Source organism: Pectinophora gossypiella, chromosome 11 (genome assembly GCF_024362695.1).
Source record: "Pectinophora gossypiella chromosome 11, ilPecGoss1.1, whole genome shotgun sequence".
NCBI lineage: Eukaryota > Metazoa > Arthropoda > Insecta > Lepidoptera > Gelechiidae > Pectinophora > Pectinophora gossypiella.
In genome coordinates, this window is record NC_065414.1 from 8,170,865 (window position 1) to 8,187,980 (window position 17,116).

General features: G+C 35.7%; 1 protein-coding gene across 3 annotated transcripts in view; it reads left to right on the forward strand.

Annotated features, from left to right (window-relative positions):
• LOC126370972 (uncharacterized) overlaps window positions 1-17,116 on the forward strand; it is a 119,358-nt gene that overhangs the window by 51,298 nt on the left and 50,944 nt on the right. For 2 of the 3 annotated variants that reach the window (XM_050016145.1, XM_050016147.1), the window contains exon 1: window positions 10,467-10,600. The exons of the other annotated variant lie outside the window; for it this stretch is intronic. The gene's annotated coding sequence lies outside the window, so the exon portion shown is untranslated. Of the gene's footprint in view, window positions 1-10,466; window positions 10,601-17,116 lie in introns of those variants that run through there. 3 annotated transcript variants of the gene reach the window in all.

The window sequence follows — 17,116 nt, forward strand, 5'->3', positions numbered from 1 at the left end:
CTAAGTTTTCTTCCTTCCGATCTTTAGGGAAATAAAGGGTACAAATTTATATATTATAGTGTACAAATATTACCAAAACAATATTTTATAGTTTGTTTACTCAAATAGTATGGGCAGCTGTCAAAATTTAAGGATAAACAATAGTAGCGACATCTGACGGGAGAATTAGATAGTTTTATCCTAATTGATACGATGTTTGAAAGTGTACCCGAAAAAATAGGCTACCATTCTTTCACTATGATATAAACAGCCCGTATTAAATATAAAAGGTATTATGTGGAAGCATGTACGTATCGAAACTTATTGTCACTCTCCATTAAAACTAAAAGTTCTGCGTTGAAGCGTTCCGCATTCGAATTTGGAATCATATAATTACGTTCGTATCACGAACGCCGGTTGGTTTCGCTACAAATGCCCCAAAAAAGTTTTAATTTCTCTCGAAAATGTAATTTAATCCTACAAAACTGAGTCTATTTTAATGTCACTGTTCCAGTCTAGCTCGAATTAAAAATGGAACAATTCTAAATATTTAAAATTCCGACCGTTCTAAAATTTCATGAATACCTCCCTAATTCTTTTCAAATTAGTATAGCTAAGCAAATCAGGTATTTCTATAACCTTTGTTTAAAATAAATTTGGAATATGTATCCATACTGATTATACTATTTGATATCAGTTGACTTAGTTATACGTACACTCATTTAAATTCCGGTGTAACTAATAACTAAAAGTAACTCTATCTATGAAGCGGAAGCAACAACTCTATCTACGGCCTTCTTGGCCGTTAAATAGCAAAAATACAATAACAATAAACAAAATGATCATGGTGTTAGGTGAAGATATGAAAAGAAGCGTAGTGAACACTAAGTCTTCGTTGTAGTTTCTTTGCAACACCATACGCTTTCTCCATTACCACGGGCGCGCTCAATGAACTGGCTGGTTCGCTCCACTGCAATGCTCAGAATCCCATCTCAACTACACTTCTCCGATTTGCTTTCTCACTAACATCTCCGCTTAGGTCAAAATGTATGCAAATCAACCTCGGTTCGCCGACCGGTTTCCCGAGACTAAATTATGTAAAGATATTGGTAGATTGTTTCACAGCATTCTAGTACAGCTTGGTGGATCTGTTTGCTTTTATGTAATATTTATGTATCTACTCAGTCACACAAATTTATTTGTACATATTTAATGAAATATCTACTTATAATTAAAACACATAATAACGGGTTCTTACCGCGTTTAAAATAGGGATATGAGACTAAGGATTTTTAAACGCGGTAAGAACCCGTTATTATCTGTTTTAATTATGATAATAACCGCGTAAACTTAAAACAATGTATTTACTTAACGGGACTGGTAACGAATAAAAAACATAGAAGCATTTGTCGTAAAATCCGACAGGGGAATTGTTAAGGTGATTAGCAGATCCCTTGTCAGCACAAGGTTCATCATATCCATCTATGACTTTTATGGATATGATGAACCTTACGGTAAGTAAACCTATTCGTAAGTTGTTATTTATTACTTATAACTCTGCCCACCTAATTAGGAATTACGAGCATATGCTCATTATATTCACATGTAAACTCCTTTGTTAATATTTAGTCGAAATTTAAACATAACTGCACGCTTATCGTAAAATTATGAGATTATTATCGTAAATACAATTCATACAATAACTCTGTCAAGCTATTCATTGTTGAGTTTCTACGAGTGTCACTAGAAACTTCCTACAAAAAATTAAGAGATACAAACCACAGCATCCGTGGATAATAAAAATAAATGAAAAGCAGTATTTTACTTAAAGCTTCGTTCTTATTGCTAGCGACCAACGATAACTTAAGATGCTTTTTTCTGCATTTAAATATCTAACTTAAATTCTACCATCATCACATGTTGGCATCCAGGAAGCTTGTAACAGACAGGAAGCTTTGAAATCATATAGCGTCTGGACGGCTCACGTCACCTGTTTTTGTATAAATACGCATTTGCTAGGTAAGCGTGGTACATCCTAAACCGCATCATCACTAAAACAAATGTAGTTTATTGCGCCAAAATAAATGAAAATGGATACAAAAGAGACTTTACTACCGTACTTGGCAAATGGCGGCCTTATTTTCATAGACAATAAGACGAGAAAATATGTAAATAATCAAAATATTGCGGGTGCAAACTAAGTACAACTTACTAATAAAAGCATGCACAATAATACATAAATACATAATAATACCATCAGGTGAGATTGTGGACAAACACGAGCCTATATTATTTAAAAATAAAGAACCCGCTTTTCTAAAGCATGTCGTAAAATCCAGTAAGTACCAGTATTGCGTCCTTTCTGATAGGATGAATCATTTACTAATTTAGGCGATGGGCTAATCACTTGTACGGTTCCTGTTATTCAGCTTACCGATGGAACCGTGTATCGAAAGTACTATCCCTATTGCCGAACTATCGATATTTAAACTATCGATACTATCGAACATATCAGTACTAGTGATGTAAGTAAGTAGTCGTTACATGAGACATATCACGGGCCTTTGGCGGCTCAATAGTAACCCTGAGACTTGAGAGTTGATGAGGTTGGTACTCCATCTCACAACCCACACGATAGACAAGAGTACTAGTTTTTTTTCAACTGTCGATAGTCTAGTAGCCTATTTGCAACAGTACTCAAGTGACTGCAAATTATCTTCTGATACTCTCTCTGATATGCTCTTGATATGACTATTATTATTTATTACGAATACGAGTGTGAGTTTACATATGATTGTATATCAACATATGCATGCTTAGTCGCTAGACGCCAAAAGTAAGGCAGGCACCTAACACGGTAAAAGTTTGAAAATGTGCGGCGGCGGCCGTGTTGTGCTGAAAGTTTTCCATCAACACTTCAATCTCAACTTTGGAGAGACAGCGTCACGTTTCAAAGCTCTGCCGGTTCCATCAACTATTTCGGTGGTACACGAGATGAGTGCTACAAAATTTTGAGGGCAAACCTCTCTCCATATTGTTGTCTGTTAGCCTTTTAGTTAAGGCTCGAAAAGGCTCTATTGAAGTATAGCGCCAAAGCGTTTTTCCCGGAATATTCAGTTAATACATAAATATATTTTTATGAAAATGATGGTTTTATGTTTTTTTTGAGAATATATGGTATTATTATTACATACAGAGACAATTTTGTTAATTATGGTTGTTTGGTTTAATAGAGAACTAACTTATTTTATGTGTGTCAAATCGTCATCATCATGTTCTTAGCGTCATCCCGTTTTTCACTAGTTCGCTCACCTAGCCTGATTTGTCAGGTCCGGTTATTTACAGAAGCGACTGCCTGTCTGACCTCCCACCCCGCGAAGGGAAAACACATAATCCGACATGCATTACTAGGGAATGATGTTACGATGTTTTTCTTCACTTGTTTTTATGTGTGTCAAATAATTGTTTTCATAAGATTTATGTCTGTAACCTTTTACGTGTGATTATTAATTAAATAAATTGTTTGATATTATTTTGGACATTGATAATTTTATATACAAACCTCTGTGTACAACTAACTCTACGTTGTTATTTTCACACATTCTTGCTTTTTTTTCGTCATAAAAATCAGAGTTTTATTACTTTTTTATATAAATTCATGGTTTAATACATAATTCTACATACATACCTACATAAACACACACCTATATGCCACCTGGGTACGCAGAGACTATGGAATTCCATATGCATCGATCCCGACAAACTTTTCTTGCTTCCTCCATTCATCAATCGTTTCATACACGCGCGCCGGTTTAGAGTAGATCGTATTAAACATAATTGTTTTACTATTATTTATTCTATGATGGTTATGGTGTCCTAGTGAATTGAGGTTTTTAGTCCCTATTAAAATTAAGAGTTAATATCATAGCACAAAGTCAAAGAGCGTAGGCAGTAAAATATGAAGCTAAAGCCTTCTACATAAATTTGACAGTATTTCACTGAATGAGTATGTAACCGCACACATTTACAAAACATCCATATTAATGTGCTATCTTCCACATGCTTTGATAAGGTACGCCAAACCTCACTTTTCAGTGCATTAACCTTTGGGAGACTAATCAACGAAGTCGGCTAATTAGGGACTTTGAGATAAAAACTTATGAGGGTGAAAAATTCGCGGAGATTTTCGTCGCATCGTGAATAACGAGGGGTCACGATAAGCCCGTGATTTTGTCTTGTCGTGGTGAATTATTACGTAAAATTATACCTGTGACGTAAGTTATTAGATTTTTTTTTCAAACCTTGAAACTTTTTTAGTGAGATTACAGCGTGACAGGGGATGTTTTTTTTGCTAAATGTTTTTTATAACCTGGTAATTTATTTTTGTTATGGAAATAACTATTTTACCCGTCTTCTTCATAACTTGGCGTATTAGGTAGAACATTTTGTTTTTATGCAATGGAAACATAATTTTAAGTACCACCTATAATACTATTCTCGACACATTCTTATATACTCGATGCTAATTATTTAACTCATTTTACAAATACGGTAAATTATGCATACACTAGCTTTAGTTATAAAAGAGAGATCTTTGTGTGTGTGGGAGTGCATGTCAAATTTCAAGCATCTAACTTCTGCAGTTTAGATTTTTTCATACAACATTTTTCTCCCGCTAACTCCCATTTTTCAAAATACAGCCATAACTAAACTTTATATTTACTAAGGTATGCATGCATGCTAGATTAAAAACATCTATCTTACGCGGTTTAGATTTTTTCATACAAATGTTTTTTCCCGCTAACTCCCGTTTCCGTGAGAATTTTGCAATATCCTGTTGCAACTAAGCTTTAAGTTAACTAAGGTACCTGCATGCCAAATTTCAAGCGTCTAACTTAAGCGGTTTAGATTTGTCATACAAAAGGATTTTCCCGCTAATTCCCGTTCCCGTGGGCATTCCGGGAAGTCCTTTCTTAGTGCACCTCTACGGTACCTAAGCTACGTCTCTTCCAAATTTCAAGTGCCTACGTTTAGCCGTTTAGGCTGTGCGTTGATATGTCAGTCAGTCAGTTTCTCCTTTTATATATTTAGATAACGTATTTAAAAAAAAAAACATAAAAAACATAATATAACGGTGGCCATATATTACGTTTACGAAGTATAATATATACATTTCCGGGAAAACACCTCATACGTATTTAATGCGATAGCCTTAAAAGTGCATATTGCTTTTCATATACTATTGCATTTCCATTAAAATCATTGAAATTTTACTTCCACCGCTACTTCTTGTAAACCCAACCATATTTTTTATTTTATTTTACCTCCAGATTTGCGCGTCCCAATAATAAAGGTAAGTACATATAAAAGCCATAAAGTAAAAATTTATGACTCAGGTAAAAGGTACTGGGTATAAAACATGAAGTTTTATATTATGTTGTTCACAAAAAATACCTTACTAGGTACCTTATTGTTAACAAGCAAGAAGTTTGGCCCTGCTCGAGGATTTACAATAGACGTGAAAGTAAGTATCTGCCCTTCAATGCAAGGGTAAGTATGTACTTAACACGTACTGGGACCGAGCGCCAAGAGACGAGCATGAAAATCACATTTGATTTGACACAACTTCTCTGCGATGACTGGCCTCGAGCTTGAATATTTGCCGCAGTGTTTAAGAGCGGCCAGTCGTAATGGAAAATTATGAGACGGTAGAGGGACGAGCTGGACGCCTTCCAGCATACTTGGCAGAACGGTGCTCCTTTGCCCAGGACATTATATGTGTGCCTTACCTTAGGTCACATTGTAAAGTTTTACAAGAGTGTACATACTAGATAAGTATGAAGAAAAAATGTAAGGGGAATATGTCATTATCAAGATCGATTTTCATGCTCGCATCTAGACGCTGTGTCCAAGAAACTGTTAAGCATAATTATTAAGGTACTTCTTTTTGAACCACAAAAAATAAATATTTTATTACCATTTAAAATTAGATAAGTATCAAGATACAAAATATTATTTATAAGTCAAAGCGGGGGGGTGGAGAGAGAGAGAGAGAGAGAGATGAATTGCTTTGATTTGTAACCCACCAGTTCAATAAAAAAAAACACATTTAAAATATTTTGTGAAACCGAATTATTATGTTAAAATGCTAACCCGCAGTGGAGCAGCGTGGTGAAGTATGCTCCATACCCCCTCCGGTTGATTGAGGGGAGGCCTGTGCCCAGCAGTGGGACGTATATAGGCAGTTTATGAGTTTAATATGTTAAAATGCAAATTTTAAAATATACAGTTTAAACCATAGCATCCATAATTGATTGGAATTCTCTCGTTATAACATTGACGTTGATGTGGGTATGGTTACCAATTCACTTTCTATAACACCAGCCTAATAAATTATTATAAATTGATTATTGCTGTAGTTAATACGTTTGAACTTGAACCTGTTTGTGACCGCGGTCATATTTCTGGTTACGTTAAGGTTAATTAAGGGATTTATAGTTTATACGTGCCGTTTTTGGCGCAAGGAATCATATTTGTTATTGTAATATAAGATATGTCTGTATTTGTTACATATATTAGTTAACATAAACGAAAAATATTAAAAAGTAATATTCCAAAAAGAATAAAAATATGTTTTAGAATAAAGAAAACGTGGGTTACATAGTTTTTTTTCTTGTGTGTATATACTATTAAACTAGATGGTGCGTGGTGCGCTCGCTGCTTAGCAGCTTCGCGTGTCCTGTATTTGTTCGAAAATGACTCCAAATCTAGCGGTTGAGCAAATATTATAAGACACTTTGTATGGCGGCCATATTGTTTTTCCGCCATTTTGACCAGCGATAAAATTTAATCAAGGTTTAAATACGTTATGCGAAAAAAATTTTATCCATGTGCATTAGTTTCAGCAAACCGTAGGGTATCTTCCTGATGCGGAGTATTTTTTTCAAGATCGGGGAATATTTTCATAGGTACTCTCCATGTCGTCTTGGTCACACTTCCCATACAAACAAGGAGAAAAATTATGTCTGTCAGTCAACCCAGTCAGTCAATGGGTCTCCAGCTTTATATACTTAGTACACTACACTTCTGCCTACCTTTTCGAGAATACATGCGTGATGTTGTTTATGTATATTTATTTACTTCCAACTGCCTTCCAAACACAATTATAAAATATGGCTAATATGCTCCAAATCTTTTATTTATTGAGTTTTCAAGCTAATTAATTATTAAGACATTGTTTCGAAGAACAAAAGTTGTTTATTATGTGACTCGTATAAAATGTCCTAATTAATCAAATTATAAATTTCTTAACTTGCTTTTCGAACGTTCGCGAGTTGTGCAAAGTTACTTTATATAGACACGAGGGCGTAAAATGCGTAAACTTTTTTTTAATTACGCTATTCTGGGTATACTTTCTTGCCTTTGCTCATTCAAATGAAGTCGTCGGCAACACAGACCGTGGACGTGGGTTGAGAGTACGGTCACGAGCATTAATATGTAAACACTTTGGTACCATGTCACATTAACTTTTTTGACAAATTGAACTCACTAAATGTCAAATATGTTAGTGCAACAGAGTCCTAAAGTGGGTACATTATATTGCTCATGACTGTACACTGCGTACTAGTCTCGCCTTTAATTTAATCTTCTATCATGTGGGTTGTAACATTACCAACCTCGTCAACCCTCATCAATGTGTGACGCCTAAGACCTCTGACATGGCTCATTTAACGAGTACTTACTTAGTAAGTAGTACCTGGGACCAACGGCTTGACGTGCCTTCCGAAGTATTTTGATCTTACTTTCAGACAATCACGTGATCAGCCTGTAATGTCCCAACAAAACTAGGGATCACAAAGTGTTTTTTGTATGTCCCCACCGAGATTTAAACCCGGGACCTCCGGATCGTAAGCCCAGCACTCAACCACTGCACTACAGACTTTTAAGTTATTGTTAACATGATTTTAAATATTCCTCGCCAGCTATGTTTAAAATAGAAGGCGGATTCAGTAGTTTAGAGCCCGGGCCGGTATTCGAACCCGTGACGCTACGATATTAATATCACGCGTTCTTCGAACAGACCAACGAACGAACACCACTGGGTTCCCCCTTAGGAATATATAAAAACCAGAGTTTGAAAGCAGTTAAAATTTAATTACCTTTTTACGGACTAATAGGAAACTGGTATCTTATGTAATTTCATACTGACATACCTTATAACGGTAGTGTAACCCAAACCGCTTGTATACCTTAACCGCTTTCAAGCCTTGATCATGATATTCTGAACCTAAATTATCTATAAAACAATATTGTTCAAAGACTTTGCCTTTGTTAACAATCGAACCAGACGACTAGCTATGCCGCATAGTTTCAAATACCCCCATTTAATTTGAAAGCCAAATCTCAATGGCCGCCCTGTGCGGTCAAGATCACTTCAAATTGACACGGCTGGACTGATATACATAACTTAAACATGCAGGGTGTTCGTGACATCGTAACGAAAACTTTTGAGGGATGATTTCTGAATCATATCAAGTAGAATTTTCCGTCGCAAAAGTATAGAACTGAAATTAATAAAAAAGTACTAAAATGTTCATAAATTTTCCGTCAGGAAATACCACTTGATATCATGGTATGGTTGATATCAACTCAGAATCATGGTCTGAATAATCCCCCTCAGTATTTGTTACGGTGTCACTAGCGCCCATGCCTCCTTGTATGGCTATCTGTATGTACTTGTACGGGGTGTAATTGAAATAGTAACAAACACTGAGAGGAATGATTAAGCTTATTGATTCTGAGTTAATATCAAGTTGAATTTTCGATCGCAAAAGTATAGAATTGAAAATCACTTTCAATAACTAAAAAAAAACATGAATTTTGCGACGGAAAATTCCGTTCGATATTAACTCAGAATCCATGGTCTGAATGATCCCCCTCAGTATTTTTTACGATGTCACTAACACCCTGTATACAACTACGCGCGTCATTCCTTCTAGACTAATATTACGAGTCATGAAATAAAAAATAAGTATTGACTTGATTTTCGTATTTTGTATTTTACTTTGTTTGTTTGCACAGTAAAGGCAGCCCCAAGATATTTATAACTATTTCTAGAAATCCATTAGCGCTCTCTAATCTAATTTAAATCAACTATAGACTTAGTACAGGCAATAAGCTTTATCACTAACTACAATGTTCATTATATTGATGTATAATACCTATATTGCTATAGTTCATTACATTTAACTCAGATGTCAATATTAGCCGACTCAAATAAACCTTTCATACCTAATGCTTTGGCGAGTAATTCAAATTCAAATTCAAAAATATCTTTATTCAGTAGGTAACATAGTTACACTTTGAATCGTCAATTTTACATAACGAACGTCTCATCCGTCTAAAACTACTGCAGCTTCTCACAACCTGTATAGCCGGGGAAAAGAAGCTGCAAGAAAAACCTCGGCACAGGGCCCTAGACGTTCTTTAAAAAAATAAAAATAAACATAAAATATTGGTAAACAATTGAGTAATTTAGCTGCCTAATATCAGTTCTCAGACAGTTAATCCCATGCATTCATATCTTCTAAATAATCACTAACTTTATAATAACCTTTTTTGTAAAGTTTTTGTTTAACTACTGTCTTAAAACAGTTGAAAGGCAAATTCTGAATGTCAATGGGAATCTTATTGTAAAAACGTATACATTGCCCCTTAAAAGATTTAGTAATCTTATGTAATCGACTGACTTGTAAAGCAAGTTTATTTTTATTCCTGGTACTTATTAACAATATTTCACCCTTGTATGCAATTTCAATGTTCATTAACATTATATATTATTGGCCCCGATACCTGCAGACTTCAACTTCAACTATATGGTTGTATGGTATTACCTGCAGACACCTCCTAATTTTATTTTAAGTTATACCTGTCATTATCTTATTAGCCGAAAAGGAAAGGGGCGGATAACAAAATTGACAACTGTTAATTTTAAGAAATAAAAAAGAATGAGAGAATGAATGTATTATTTATTAATCGGCCCGGGCGAATATAATTGGTATCTGACTGATATGCAACCGGTTTATCGTGTGCTGACAACTTAATTCTGTCGTGTTATTGGTGAATATAAAATTTTGAGAGGGTTTTTTAGATTTCTGCATAAAATTTCGGTGGATAAGCAAATGACAGGTATAACATAAAATGAACTTAGATGGTGTGTTCTGGAATCGGCAACGTTTTGTAATATGATTTAACTTTCCCGTTGATTCCCAAGAGCATCAGATATAAATTTCAGCAATAAATTCGCGTTCTAAGTTTTCTTTCGGCCCCATGACACACAACAATCGTCTTGTAATTGTGTCGGAGACGGTGTACGGTAACTGTAGAGAGTAGAGTGACGTGTGCGTCATTTTCTCCCGCTCGCTCTCGACTCCCGTTTCTATTCAGTACGAGCTTGTCGTCCGTAGAGGCAGTACCGCCGAACCGGTACCGCGGTACCCGAATGCTACTCAACGTTCGGAAGTGTGGAGTGCAGTGAATGTTCATAAGTGCACTTTGTTAATTATTCAAACAAACCTTCACCAAAGTTGGCTCATCTAACTTCTGATTATGTGTTAAAAATGTAAGTATGCATCGCCGCTCATTTGGACCTGAACGAATTGCGTTTTCGGAAACTTTTCAAGAAATGGCCTCAGGGAAAAATTTGTTCGCAAAATTTAAGCGCGTGAAGGCCAAGTTCAATTTAAGTATAAAGTTTTGAGGGAAATTTAAAATTAGTTATACCATTTGAGGGAAAATAGCATAGAATAAAATTATTCCATCATATTAGAAAGTCAAATTAAGTATTCTTTCCTAAAATAAATTTTGATGTCTTTTATTTTTTTCTCATTTTAAACTAAATTGAAATAATTTTTCGTTTCTGGTTAAGCTGAATAAGATAATTTATAAAGACTGTTGTAGATACCATCTTCTAAAAGAAGAAAAATAATATTTTATTGACCTGTCATATTAAATAAGACATTTGTAATAAAAGAAAACATTGTCATTTATTTTGAATGTAGAAAAAATTGTATTTCAAAAATACCTTTTTAATAAGAATTTTGACTGAAGTCCAAATCGATGTCCAGGAAATCCGTACCTATTGAATTACAGTGACAGTGCGCATGGCATGACTCATGAGATTTATGTTTTTCTTATCCGTGGCCAAAACTAATAGAACATTAGACGATAATAAAAAAAACATTATTCAAAATTGTGCCTGGTTTTATTTTACTTTAATTTACCAGTGACGGTATTTTGTGCAGTATTGAGAATAAAACAATATCCAATGCCAAATTATGTCGGACTTTAGTTCAAAACTATTTTTATTTGCATAAAAAAACAGTATCCTTAACATAAATTCTTATTTTTATTCTGATTTATGATAGCTCGACGCCCTAAGTGCCGCTTTATATTCTATGAGAGTACGATTGGGGGCTGGGGTTAGCTCAGTTGCCGATGTTTTAGATCATAATTTCATAAGAGAAAGGCCACACGGGCGTTGCCGCCGTTCCGTAGCGACGTCGCAACACTATGATTTCAACGTGTTGAGTGCCATGACGTCGAACGCATCGTATGTAATGTCGTTGTGTAGATACACGGAGCATTATCGCTTACACGTCGCTATGGTCCCACAACGCATCGTGTGAATTCGTGTGGCTTTACTTAAAGTAGGTGTTACAACCGCACCATTCGCACAGTCAAATAATGGAATCAGTAAAGTAGTTTATACTTATTTTTAAAAATTCGTCCTTGCCCTGCCTTAGATCGTACTTGATACCCATTTACCTACTCTGGTTTTAGTGCATGTGTTGCAACCGAAGACGTAAAATTGTTATTTAATCCTCTAATATTAGTACCGGTATTTTTTGATTTGCAATTTGTTAGGGACTTTTTTGTCCGCATTCTCTTCTATATTCTTCCAGCTATCTTCAAGCTGTTTGGAAATGCTTCGAGAGAAACCATAATTTTATCATTTGAAGGGAGTATGGAGAATCCTTCATCTGCTCCTTGATGGATGTTCTGGACAATTACAAGTGGCAAAAAAGCTAAGCATTATGTACTTATTGTGTGATTAGTTTAGCAAGGTTAAAAATGACGGTACAACTTCGCTTAACAGCTTAATATCTACATGTACAAATTTTTATTAGCATTGTTTAATTTTATGGTTAAATTTACATTTACTGCTTGTATTTGTCTGTTAATTTTCCAAATAACAAAAAAACATAACATATGTACATTCATTATGAACAGCCTATATACGTCTCACTGCAGGGCACAGGCCTCCACTCAATCAACCAGAGGGGGTGTGGAGCATACTCCACCACGCTGCTTCACTGCAAACAGTCATATTATTCCATGTAATACAAATAAAATAGGTACTATATTCTCCACTATAAATACAAAACTGTACCTTCTGGGGCATTTGGGTAAAAGTAACGATACCTCGAAATAACTAACTTTCGTTTCATTCTCCCGTTGATTATGTTATATTTGTAATGTGTGCACTGAAGTTGACCTAATTCTTGCCGAATCGGAAATGACCAGGGACGGGATCGAAGGTGAAATGCGTCTTTCTAAAAGTTGCCTGGTCACTCTCGCCTTGAAGTGATCCAAATAGTAAATGGACCTTTCGAGAAAACTAGTTTCTTACTACGTATATTTAGTAGATGTTAAAGGAATTAGGTAAGTCTAATGAGGCAGAGTACAGTTAGTATGTTTGATATAATATTCAAAATTTAAAATTAAACAAAAGAGGACTTAAATAAAAATTTAAAAATTAAAACCTCACTACCGTAAAATCACGCTCTAAAAGTATAAAACACGAAAATAGGTAAATTTCTCTGAAATTGATAATGATTTAGATATGTTTATAGATTTACTAGACATCCGTGGTCATATGTCATGATAAGCAAACTTTTAGGACAGATTGGCATACGACCACGGTTATGTACTAATCATTACTATACTGAAGAATTTCAGAGAAATATCTACAGCTCAATTTCAGAGAAATATAAACATCAAATATAATTTTCTTGTTTCATAGGTTTAGAGCGTGATATTTCGGTAGTCGAGTTTCAGTTTTTTTTTTTTACTTTTATATTTATTTATATATATATTTTATTTATTTATAATTATTTATTTTATTTTGGGGTCTTATTTGTTAAGATAACGTGCTTCCGATACATGTTTCATGCAAGATTAGGAGGTAAAGCCTATCCGAAACATATCTGAGCGGTCATGTTATTAACTCAACTATACATATAAATAATATATTATGTATTTGAAATGTGCAAATCAATATTGATAACCAAGTATCCAACACACTACCATTCGAAAAAAAAATTGTTTAGTTCCCAGTTAATGTCCTCTAAAGGGCGCCACATTGAATTTAGCGTGACGTCATATAGCCTTTAACCACCGGACAATGACGACATTTTTAGTGACACCTCATTTGTTAAATTCTGAGAGGTGATTTAAAAGTTAGGTTTTAACAGACGTGGATGCACACATACATACATACGTAGCGGTCAAACACGTAACTCTCCATTTTGCTGCGCCGAAGTCGGGTAAAAAGGAGTTAATTTTTATAACAAAATATTGTTTGCTTGCCAAACAGAAAGAAAGAGGTGCTGGTAAAAGCTACTGTACCCATTAGCTATTCCATAGTAAAATATGTACAAAAATCTAGCAGTAAAATAAGGCACATGGGTGTTTCTGCATAATGAGAGAGTACTAAGCTTTCTACTGAATTTAAACCTCGACCTTTGTAATGCAAGGCGTTTTTACTTCTAAAGTAGTCTGCAAAAATAAGTGGGTATTGTAGATTTTCGATAGAGCTTTTGAAAACGTCCTCTATAGTTTGGTAGTTATTTTGGCTCTCGATAAAGACGTCTTAAATAGATTCCAATGGGAATGAGGGACAACCCAGGCTACATTCAATCCATTACCACGTTTAAGAATAAAATTAAATCATTTGTCCTTAATATACAGCTTCAATATCCTGCCAAAAATCATCATAATCTTCTAATTTTAATTGTTATCTTACCTCTTACTCTTCATGCGCAATACTTATGTTACTTTAACTAATTTCATAATTTTATATAATCACAATTTTCCTACAGTAATTATTCTCATTAACATACGGACACCATGTACATACACGACATACGTTTCACTCTCTATTCACTAATACGCACATGCACCCTTACACACTCTCACTTAATAAACACAGACACTCACCCTCGAACTTAAATTCTTTATAATCCGTTAAATGTATACATATTATTAACACAGTTAATTTGATTTGATTGTTTAGTTTTAAGCTTATTATTTTTAATATTTTTTGGGGTTCAGCTGAAAATCAGCGTTGTGGCACTCCTTCAATACTGTAGGAGTGTCACAACATCTTGCTGAGCTGACGTCCCTTTTTAGAGATAAGGTTTAAATTCATTGTTTTGTTCATTTTTCTATTGTGTGTACCACCTACTTGTTTCTAAAATAAATGTTTTTCTTTCTTTCTTTCATTCCTCAAAAACAATATAGATGGCGTTGTACACATTTTCCTTCCTTTAACCTTCAAATTTCATGGATAACAGACATATGCATCGTTTATATCAGTTTTTAGCCATACTTAAATGATGACCCTTTTTATTACACTCAGAGTTCCCACTTTGTAAATGGGTACAAATTTACTTATTTCAAATTAGATTCAAATACATTTTCTTATAGAAATTTCCCTATGCTATAAGCTTTTTATAACAATATTATTTTTTGATAGTCTTTATTTGCCATTAATATTATATTATGGATAAAGCGGGTAAATATCCATTTTATAATTTTAAATTAATGGAAAATTGTGAGTCAGGAACGTTTCTTTGCATAAATCTCAAATAATTTTTAATTTACCATAAAATTATGAAACATAATAAATATGATCTTATATATTCCATCATATTATATTTTTATAAATTATGCTGTCACCATATTTTATTATTGGGTACGACATAACATAACATAAATAGCCTATATACGTCTCACTGCTGGGCACCTCAATCAGCCGGAGGGGGTATGGAGCATACTCCACCACGCTGCTCCACCGCGGGTTGGTTACGGCTAATAGCCGGGACCAACGGCTTAACGTGCTCTCCGAAGCACGGAATCAACTTATTTTTTCTGACCATCAGGTGATTCAAGCCTATAAAATCCTTACCCAAAACCAAACAAAGGACAGTCTCACAAAGTGATTTCGAAAATGTCCCCATCGGAAATCGAACCCGGACCTCCAGATCGTGAGCCTAACGCTCTAACCACTAGTCCACGGAGGGTGTTCTGTGTGGAGGGTGTTGTGTGTGTTGGGTACGACAATAAAGAAGAATTTTATTGTAGAGCGGTATTTATTTAGTTTGACAAAATGATGAATTGAAAAGCATTTTTAAAGCTGCATGATAAACATATGGGATCAAAACTTTATGAAACGTGTTTCACTGAAAAATTCTTAGGGCTAATTGAAAATTCAACCTTAAAAAACACAGAAAGAGGTGAGTCACGGACACCAATCTGTAATGACGTATCGGAAGTTTGTCCGCAGTCTTTATTCACAAAAAGTATCATACGTCTAAAATTGAAGCTTGAAAGTATAATCTATACAAACCGGAAGTGTATCTCCATCTAGTGATCCATTTATAAAAACTTGACGTTTGTTATGCTAAGTGCAAAGTGGCTTTTAAGATTTCATCTTTTTTCTTTAAAAGTGATTTGTGGGTGTAACTGTGTCTTTATTTAAAACAAAGACCTCACATCAACGGATACCTCCTTAAGTCCCTCCAATTTATTATATATAACACATATTTCAAGAATTTCTTAAAGTGTCATTTGGCTTGGAGGCTTTGTTTTTGGTGCGGTCGCTGAGGTGGTGCGTTCGAGTCTCTGCACTCCTGACTTTTTTGGGTACTGAATTTAATAAGAACATTATTTCTGAACATTTTTATTATAAAACATACATCATACAATATAAATCTCACTATAAATAAAATTACATTAAAAAAATAATATTTTAAGATAAAAAATAAATTTTAAAGTTAGCGTCATCTACCGGCGTAAATAGGAACTATTTAACTTACAATCGAACGTACATTAGAAGATCGTACAGTCAAGATGGTGGTGAAATGCAGTGCGTGTCGGTCCTACTTGTCGGCGCAAGGTGGCGCGACGTGCGTAAAGTGTAGGGGCATATTTCACAAAAACTGTGTTGGACTTACTCCCGCCATGGAGATTGATGACTCGTGGTTATGTCCGGACTGTATTGCCCGCATGCCTAAAAGCAACCAAAACACGCCGGCAAGAATCCAGCGAACGCCACCTAAGACGCCACTGGCAGAGGGAACCCAGAATGCTACCCTGCTAGACATCACCATAGTCGAGGACCAAGACCTGGACTTGGCTCGGGAGTTGCGACAGTTTCGGCAGGAGATGCGTGAAACCAGGGACGAGATCCAGAAGTTCCGGCAGGACATGCTGGATATAAAGGCGCTTGTTACGTCTTGTGAAGGTCGGCTCAACAAACTGGAAGACAGGATGGAGGTATTGGAGAAGTCGAGGGGTAGTGGCGACATGGACGGGGTCATCGCAACACTGGAATCCACTGTCAACCAGCTGAAGGACAACCTAAATGAGAGAGATCAGGAACTGTTAGCCAATGATCTCGAGATCTCTTGTGTTCCTGAGGACGGCGAGGCCAGCGCTCACCATGTGGTGTTGGCTTGCGCTGCAAAACTCGGTGTAGCCTTGAATGACAAGGATATAGTGAGCTGCATGCGCGTGGGTGCTTTGCGCGCTGGCGATGGCGGTGCGGCGGCGGCGGAGCGGCCGCGGCCTATTGTCCTTCGGTTGGCGCGGCGAGCTACGCGCGACTCAATACTGCGGGCGGCGCGTGTGCGTCGAAGCCTCACCACAGAGGGATTGGGACTACCGGGACAGCCGCGAGCTTTCTATATAAATGAGCGCCTTACCAAGCAGAACCGCTATCTGTTTGCTAAAACTCGCGAGTTTAAGCAACAGCTAGACTGGAAGTATGCATGGACGCGAGACGGGAAGATCT